Source organism: Adiantum capillus-veneris, chromosome 10 (genome assembly GCF_014529385.1).
Source record: "Adiantum capillus-veneris isolate H3 chromosome 10, ASM1452938v2, whole genome shotgun sequence".
NCBI lineage: Eukaryota > Viridiplantae > Streptophyta > Polypodiopsida > Polypodiales > Pteridaceae > Adiantum > Adiantum capillus-veneris.
The window spans coordinates 13,563,421-13,573,090 of record NC_140940.1 but is presented as its reverse complement, the minus strand read 5'-3'; the positions used below and the strand labels follow the sequence as shown (position 1 = coordinate 13,573,090).

At 38.5% G+C, this 9,670-nt stretch overlaps 1 pseudogene; it reads right to left on the bottom strand.

The window, feature by feature from the left end:
• Positions 1-8,726: 8,726 nt before the first annotated feature.
• On the bottom strand, positions 8,727-9,250 carry LOC147448459 (uncharacterized; annotated as a pseudogene).
• Positions 9,251-9,670: the final 420 nt, after the last annotated feature.

Here is a 9,670-nt window from a genome sequence, read left to right as displayed (position 1 = left end):
GAAAACACATATCACAAAAAAATATTCCCTTTTCTCGATTGAGCTCTTAGTCGATTGTCTTGAATTTTGAGCCGAATCTAGGCTAAACTAAGACACACATTTGCGGATCACTATCTCACAAAACACCCTTTTCTCCTGTCTCAACACTAATTAACACCTACCATTAAATAAAGGGAGGGACGGCGGCGGGGGGGGGGGTGTCAAGGGCCAAGATGTCCATGCACGAAGGTTGGGAAGATCACAGTCGTGAGTGTCAAATCAAAACTAAACCTGGACACAAAATAAATCGCAAAAACCCGGGCAATACATGTTAACTCACAATATAGCCTCAAAAAAAACGGTCGGGTATAAACGATGTTTGCACGGGTGAGGTGGTTAGCCCATGTGACTCACAACCTGGGCACGAGGTCGTGGGTTCAAATCCGGGGGGAGGCGGGGCTAAGTCCGTCTGCCACCTCGTTTTTGCAGTGGTGGATTTCGAGCCCGGCCTCGAGATCCTACCCTTGAACTCAGACCCTCAATCCCCCCCCCCCCCCCAGTTAAATGCTAGGTGTAGAGGCTTTCCTCCTTGTAGTTTTGAAATGACATGATATCGCTATAGTATAAGTATAGCGATATCATGTAGAGGCTTTCCTCCTTGTAGTTTTGAAATGATATGATATCACTATAGTATAAGTATCATTGTGCGCCATGAGTACTACTACTACACGTGATTGGAGGTAATTATAACAAGCCTCCACCTCTGATTTTTGGATTGAAGATTTGAAAGGATTGCCAACAATACTACTGGTATTTATGGATCTTGCCACCCTCACTCATGGGGGGGGGGGGGGTGTCACTCACTACAAGAGCTCGCTTGAATTTTGACGTCAAATTACCGACGTCAGTGGCGGGTGGCGGTATATGTGTAGGTAAATTTGGAGGGAGATCGACTTTAAAAAAAATTTAATTTTTGAGTTTCCAACGCTTGTACCGGCACCTGTACCGGCTAATATTCCGACGCCTGTATCGACAGATATTTCGACGTTTATACCGGCCCCTGTACCGGGGTACCCTGCAAAAAACGAAGATGCGAGTGTTTCCCTGCGCATTTCTTTCATTCTCCACCTCTTCCCTTGCCCTCCTCCTCCTCACCTGCTGCAGATCTGTTGCCCAACGAGGTGCCGGAGGTGAGATTCTTGCTTGTGGACTACTCCCCAGCATCAAGGTGAGATTCTTTTTAAGTTTGCTTGTAGATTTGTGTGTATATGTGTCTAACATAGTGTATGTGTTTGTGTGTGTATGCATTTTTGCAGGTTTGAAGACGTTTTTAAGACCCTTTTTTGCTCAAATAGGCCGCATGTGAGTGCTTGAAAGTTTTATGCATTTTTATTAAATTTAAATTTATATTGTATATTGACAAAATAAAATTTCATTCATTAGGCTTTCAATGCTTTAAATTTTTATGCAGTTTTATTTTGAAATTATGCTTTGGAAAAATTTTGTTTTGAAATTATGCTTTGGGGTAATTTTGTTTTTGGGAAAATTTTGTTTTGAAGTTATGCTTTGGAGAAATTTTGTTTCGAAATTATGCTGTGGAAAAAGTTTGTTTTGAAATTATGCTTTGGAGAAATTTTGTTTTGAAATTACGCTACCATCTCATCATCATCATGCAATTGATGAGGTTTAGGTTATAGGTTTCGGTTAGGTTTAGTTTTAGGTTATATGTTAGGTTAGTGTATATGTTATAGGTTATACGTTAGGGTATGTTACGTTATAGGTTAGGTTAGAGCTAGCGGCAAATAGTGAAAAAAACGCAAACGAACTTTGAAAATGACTCGTGTACTTCAAAAAACGAGAAGGGACTTTGGTTAGGTTAGGTTATAGGTTAGGTTTAGGTTTTAAGTTAGGTTATAGGTTAGGTTATGTTATAGGTTAGATTAGATTAGTTTATAGGTTAGGTTTAGGTTATAAATCAGGTTAGGTTATAGGTTGGGTTAGAGCTAGCGACAAATAATAGAAAAAATGCAAACGAACTTCGAAAATGACTCGTGTACTTCAAAAAACGCGAACAGACTTCGGTTAGGGTAGGTTATAGGTTATGTTAGGTTATATTTAGGTTATAGGTTAGGTTATAAGTTATGTTAGGTTACGTTTAGGCTATAGGTTGTACGTAAAAGATTAGGTTAGGTTATGTTAGGTTAGATTGTACGTAAAAGGTTAGGTTATGTTAAGTTGTATGTTAGGTCAGGTTTAGGCTATAGGTTAGGTTGTACGTAAAAGGTTAGGTTAGGTTTAAGTTATAGGTTTCAAAAGCGCAATTGGACTTCAAAAGCGCACACAGACTCCAAAAACAATACTATATAGTCATTGATCAAAGACGAGATTAATACCTTGTGGTCCTAATCTCCGTGCATCTCTAGACCAAGGTGTGCAGAGATCGGGCATGGCTAGAGAATGTGAGGTTGTTAGAGCTAGCGGCAAATAGTTGAAAAAATGCAAATGGACTTCAAAAATGACTTGTGTACTTTAAAACGCAAACGGACATTGATAAACAAAGTAAAATAACGTAATCGGACTCCAAAAGTGCACAGACTTCAAAAACCCTGATATATAGTCATTGACAATAAGGACGGGATTATTACCCTGTGGTCCTAGTCTCTATGCACCCCTAGACCAAGGTGTACAGGGATCAGCTTGGCTAGAGAATGTGAGGTTGTCATGTAGTTAGTAGTGTGTAGTTATAACAAGAGTGTTTTAATTATTTGTTGCATCATTGGTAGATAAACTATGGACGATAAGATAGCGTATCCTTGTGCACATTGCAAGCATAAAATCTTTCAAAAATGACAAATCTGTGACCAACACATACGCAATCACGGTCTCTTTCCGATAGAGCAACTATAAGACCTGCGTTATCGATGTCATGGTCTAGAGACAATAGATCAAACTGCGCAAGTAGACATTGCTTCAACTTCATCCCAGAGAAGATGTTTTTCAAATGAACAACCATCGATTGAGTCCTTCCAACAATACCTGATGTGGCATTTTAAGAATTAGAGATGGTGCAGATGTTAGACGCATTCTTTGACATGGATCCCATCATTGAAAACATAGAAGACAACAACATTCAAGGCAATACTGCCAACCAACCTCAGCCATCTCGTCCATATCAACAACATACTATCAACTATAAAGAGGGCGAGATGATGTAAACTCTTGCATGCATGCCGCTTTACAATGGTGAAAAAATCTTAGTTCTTCATACTGCTTTGGCAATGCTCAATTAGCAGTATGTCTATGGGTGGTCTAACACCTCTGTCACAGAGCTTTTCCGGTAAGTACATTGTATCCTAAGCATGATAAAGTGAAAATTACAGTTCAATAATTTGATCAAGGGGCTGACTTCTTCATGTAATAACAGTTTGCTCAACGAGCAAATCTTGCCAAAAGGGAATCACATGCCCCCCGCGGGATTCACTATGTAGTTTTGTATGGTATCACGTGAGTGTAAGGAAGAGGGGTCTTAAATAGGGGTGCCATAAGCGTATACAATAGAGGTAACCCCCTACTTATTTCTTGATGTCTACCGTAGGTAGAGAGGGGCGGGCAAGGGGACAGGGGGGGGATTGGAGGGGGAGAGAGAAATCTGTAAAACTTTATCAAAAACCTCTCAACATTGTCAAATTTTGACCTAAAATTTTAACAAATTCCATATTTTTCCTTGACATCCATGAACTAATGTGGACGCTATGAAGAGGATTTATCCATAATTTTTGGACGATCCTTCTTCCTCGCCCTCCAAAAGAGCATCGTCCATGTGGTTGGAGGTAAATGCCCCTTTACTATAGTCCAATGTATCAACCAATAGCATCAAACATTGAACTAATTAGTGGGCCAAGGTCTAGTGTTTAGCAGAAGTGTGTCTTAGCTTACACTCATGCCTCTTCAAAAATTAAAAATGCCGATTGAGAGGAAAAGGAAAAGGATAATTTCGATATAGGGTAGCAACAAAGAAGTATCTTATAATGTAAGCATAGTATTTTGATTGTACAACACTCATGCAGGGTTCCAAAAGTAGAGCAATGCGCTAACCAGAAGAGAGAGTGATCACATTCTGTACAACAAGACTCAAAAGCATGGACAGTAAAAAAAAGCTGAAAAGTCATAATGTGTTAGTAGTCTCCTTAAAAGATCATGAATTACTTTAGCTACATGGGAAAACTACATGGAATCATATATCCAATTTTTACCGTAGTGATGTCCAAAGGGGTGAGGCCTTAGTGATGCCTCCCCTTTTTGCCAATGAAAAGCATTGGTATTTTCTTAAACTATTATTTTATGAAATTAAAGAAAAGGCCAATAAAATCTCATGCTCTTTATGTTATGATTGGTGGTAGACAACTCATAAAGTCACGCAATTTTATTAGGTCGTATTGAGCGTGAGCTAGGGTTACGGGATGGTTATCATTGAGTGCTCATATGTACGGAAGCTCAAGCCTCAAGCTGAGCCTCCCTCTCTCGTTCTCCTTCTTCTGCTTCTAGATTTGTGCTTCATCGTCCTTCTTCTGCTTCTAGGCTTGCACCAACCTTGTTTACCCCCTCTCGACTCTTGCTCGTAACATCCTGAGGTGTTCGAAGAACCCAGTTTGCAGATATGGAGATGTCACAGCTTGAAGAGCGATCTCAAAGTGATTCCCCTCATTAGATTTATTTATTTTTGCAGGTATATTTACCTCTAAGCTTGCCTCGGCAAGCCATGGAATCGAGGTCCCACTCTCCTTGCCTGCACTTCAAAAAAAAAAACTATAACTTGACCTTCTTACAAACGCGTTTCTTTCTAGCTTGCACAGGCAACTTGCAAGCGCGTTGGCGGGTTTCTTTTCAACTTGTGCAGGGTGCATCGGCCGCTATGCATGTTTTGATTAATGGTGTATTTTGTCCATTGTCTTGTATTTTGTTTGATTGGTGCTGCTCCTCCGTACACTCACATTCGACAAGAATCTCCAAGCACAATTGGTGTTGTTTCCGTAGGAAAGATGCTAGCGGAAGAGCCAACAGGGGTTGAGTTCAAACCCTTTTGAGGTTTATGTACTGAAGAGGCAAGGACGTATTGAGAACATACAAGAATATACAACTTGTTTTCTATTAAACTTTCATTGTATTATATCATTGCTCTTAAAGATTTCTATTGCTCTTTTCTGTTGCAAGTCTTATGCTTACGGTCTACAGCTTTGCCCAACTAAGCTATTTTAGTTCTTGGTGTGTAGAAGGTTTTAAATGCCACTTAAGTAGCCTTTTCTTAAAGAGTAGATGTAAAGTTGGTAATTATTTATTTTGTGTGATTATAGTGTAAGTGTGTATTTCAAAGATATCAATCAGGTTTTGCAATGATGGTTTTAATTAAGCTGTGGATTTCTTCCAAAGCATCATTATAAATATTGTGCCTGCACACTAGACTGAGCAAACTTTATTTGATGAGTTTTCATTGTGGAGATTTATTGAATATGGTTGTATGCTATCATGACGGTGAGTGCCGTTAAAAAAAAAAAGTAATTTATATTTTTATTGTTTGCAAAAAATGCAGCAAAAAAGCAGTTATTTTCAATAATAGAAGTTCTTTTATCCTTGTGATGAAAGAGTAGTGTCAATAGTTTCTTTGATACACTTTTATATATGGACCTGATGGTATATTTTTTTGTCCTACCCCAAAGGGTGAGGCTTTACTAATGCCTCCCCTTTTTCTAATGAAGAATGGAGTGGTATTTTTTGGCCCTCCCAAGGGGGGTGATGGATGAGGCCTTGGTTATGCCTTCCCTTGTGCTGATGAAATGTAAAGGGGGATATTAATTTAAAAAAATACGCAATCTTTTATTGATAGATAAAGTTAGTGGGTATTTAGTGTGGGAGGAACACTCTCAAGAAATTGATGAAGCACGATGGGTCCATGGTCTAGTAAGCTCGAGAGGTGAGAGGCATATCAGTGGATGCATAGTGTTTGTATGTTGCTTTTCTGGAAGTTCTATGACAAGTGTTTACATGTTGCTTTTTTGGTAGTTCTATGACAATGATGGAATTCTTAATCAAGCATGTCAAGATCAAGATTCAGTTGCGTAGTGACCTTTAGGTGTAATCATATTAATCTGTGTGATTTATGCATAGGATTTCTTGCCAAAGAAAAAGTCTTTGATTATAGGGTAGAGATTGTTCTATTGGTATAGGAGGCTCCAAGACAAAGTTGATCTATAAACTCGTGACATTGGACATGTGTAGGTCTAAAGGAGGCCGTTGGGAGTAGGATATTTGTACACTTGGTTGTATCTTTGACCCTTTAATGTATGTGACAATGTAGAAACATTCTTGTATGTTTACAAGGTATTCTATTGAATGTTCTTGGATGGAAATTAGCAACAAAAGTTTTTTTATCACTCCACTCCAGTTGCTTGACTTTGGGTGCCTGGCAAGAGGTTCCATTGTGCGGAACACTTTGAACTCCACCCAATCTGTCGGCATTTGAAGCAGCCGTAGGACTTATCATGCCTATAGAATAAAGGTGAACTCTTGAAATGTGGAGTACCAATGCTTAAGATAGCCATATCTTGGTGTAGACAATGCGGTTAGGTTGGAGATTATCGACACGTTGGATAGAATTAGCACAAAACACATGCAAGAGATTCACGAGGAGTATGAAGTTGTGCAAGGATCATGGTTATGAAAGTTTCTCTTGATTTGAAGCTCAATAAGTGTCGACTTTACAAGGAGGATTACAGAGTCTTGACTCACTGCCTGGGAGACGAGATTACAATAGCCCTAATTGTGACAAACCACAAGAGGCTCGCATGAATGGGTCCTGAGTCAAACAAAAAATGATTGCTGCTAGAGCAGTAGATGTTAAGATGGTTGGACAAATTGCTCATGCTGAAAGACTCATCACTCATATTGATGATGTTATTCATGCCTTGCCTGGAGGTGCTTTTGATCCCGTATTTGAACAGTTTTGTATATTTCTGTATGGAACTATGTGATTTTTAGTTTTCACTTCTAAAGGAAAACTGTCACATTAAAAATCACAAGTCAAGTTTTTAAAGCTCAGTGTGTTGTGCCAAAGGTCAAAAACTACATACCCAACAGGAAAATGTACTCTTTCCTATGGAAGTTCTTTCCCTTTTAAAGGAAACCTGTCACATTAACACTAGAATGGGAACCTAACAAGACATAAAAGTGTCCTTTCAGGGTTTTGGGAAAAAATTCCAAAACCATAGTAGATCCACTCATTTTGAAAAATCCTTTCATGAGCTTATAGTTCAATAACTACTACATATGGAAAAAATAAGAAACTTGTAATTTTTCTCATCCCTTGGTCACTACAAGCCTCCAAAGTTGATGGACCAGTGCATTTTGCCCAAAACAGCAATTTCTTACGGTTGATTGCATATAAATAAGAGTGGAGATTTTTGTAGTACATGAGATAAAATGCCCCGTTAACTTCTATGAGTTGGTGACCAAAACATATGGTTGATTTTACCTCACTATTTTTTTTTTGGGCAAAACAAGTAGGTACAAAAAAGTTGCATTTTTGCGACCTATCATCAAAGTTTCTATAGTCACGCTCAATACATATACTATATACATGTTTCTTAGTTCCCTTTGGGAGTCTGGATTCAAAAGGAGCCATGGAGCATGTCAAAAGGATAATGGATCTCTTACAATTGGAACCTTGGGGGCTATGATAAAGTGCTAAATACAGCAAACATGAAAAAATTGGGTTTAGCATTATGACCTCTAGAAACCCATAGAAACTACTCAATATCTAGCCAAGTTTGTAGTCTATGATTAGATATGGTCACTACCTACAAAATACACACAATTGGCCTAAGAAACTAGCAATATTGAGAAATTTATACTTGCTACTCTAAAATGTATCGTATTCTTCAGCAATCAAAAAACTCAACCATCATCATATACTATGCTGTATAGGATATTAGGTCCCCCAAAACTCAAGGAAGACTAGCTTTATGTTATACATTACACTTACACAATCAAAATTGAATTTGGATATCAAGAAAGCCACCAAAAAAATCATAAAAGTGCGAATTTTGGCCAAAAAACAGGATTATGCAATTCTTGTAAATTGTGCATAACTTTCAATTTTTACACTTAGCTCTCCCTACAAGCATCAAAACATGTTGAGAACTATGAAGTCCTAACCTCTAGCCATCTAAACCTCACAAACATGATGTTTAGAGTGGTATAGTTGCCAAAAATTGGAAAAAAGACAAAAATAGGACCCGTTTTTTCACACAGTTTAGGTTCAGAAATGTTGTGCAAGAGTAAGGTTAATGGTGAGATCGATACTCAAAAAAAAATGCTAATTTTGTTTTAGCTCATGCAGCTTTGTGGATATATAGCACGTAGAGATTCATTTTCATACTCTTTAAATAATTCAGGCAAAATGGTCACTTAACAAAAAGCTAAAAGTCCGACCTTCCATAGGAAAATGTACTCTTTTCTATGGAAGGTCAGACTTTTAGCTTTCCCTTTTAAAGGAAACCTGTCACATTAAAAATCAGAAGCCAAGATTTTAAAGCTCATTGGCTAATATAATTATTACGCACATGAAAAAATTGGATTCTTTAAAGACAAAGGACCACAAAATGCTCCATTTTGAGCTTTCAGCTTCCTTCTCTGAACTCTATTAGCGGATGGGAATTCTGATAAGATCACTTTTATTACTCTTCCCTTTAAAACTAGCCATGGAAGGGTACGCTTTGAGGATGCCCTTCTAATGACGGTGGACAGAATCCTACAAAATATTGTCTCCTTCTCTTTATACGCTCAACATCATGAGTAAGTAGCTCAACTCTTGCAAAAGCGTTCATCAACAACTGCCCATATACGACTGCAGCATCGACTGGAGCTGATAGTCATCATTATATTCTCGATGTAATCGAGCTGGCTTATACTCCTCCATTAAGCGATAACATCCCTCCAAGTCGAGGGCTCCTAATGACTTGAACTGACAAATGCTTCTAGAAAGCTCCTTCATAACCTCACAATCTGCAAGCCTCAGCGTTCACAAATTACAGCTCAGCCCTTCAAACTTGTGAGTCAGTTGTTCCAACCTCGAGCATCCACTTAGATCGAGCTCATTCAGTGCCTTTAGATCGCAGACGCTCTCTGGAAGGTTTCTTAGATTGCGACACCCATTCAACGATATAACTTACAATACTGGCTACAGGTCCGCTCCGAAGACATCAGGCAGGCTCTCCATGTGAGAACTTAGAGATTTACTTAAATGTGATTAATATCGCTATTAATTAATATGCTAATGTCAAGACATAAGAGAGTGTAAGATAGAAATAGAGCAATGACAATAGATTGCACTTGTATGGAGAGTGAAGACCTTGTTACAAATGAGGGCAGCTAATGGGATTTATATACAAGTTGAGGGAGTGAGGATTATCCATCACATGTGAATTATAGGTAGGTGGGAATAGACACATGTTGAGACTTGCATAGGTAAAAGGGGTCCATGTGGGAATTAGGTGTAATTACTTTGGGAAAAGAGGTAGGTGGAAAGAAGTCCACACTTATTAAAATCATAAGTTACTTTTACATCCCCCCTTAAGGATGGACTTCTCATTGTAGCACATTGAGATTGATGAGCAAAAAAAACTTTGTGAAGTAGCCA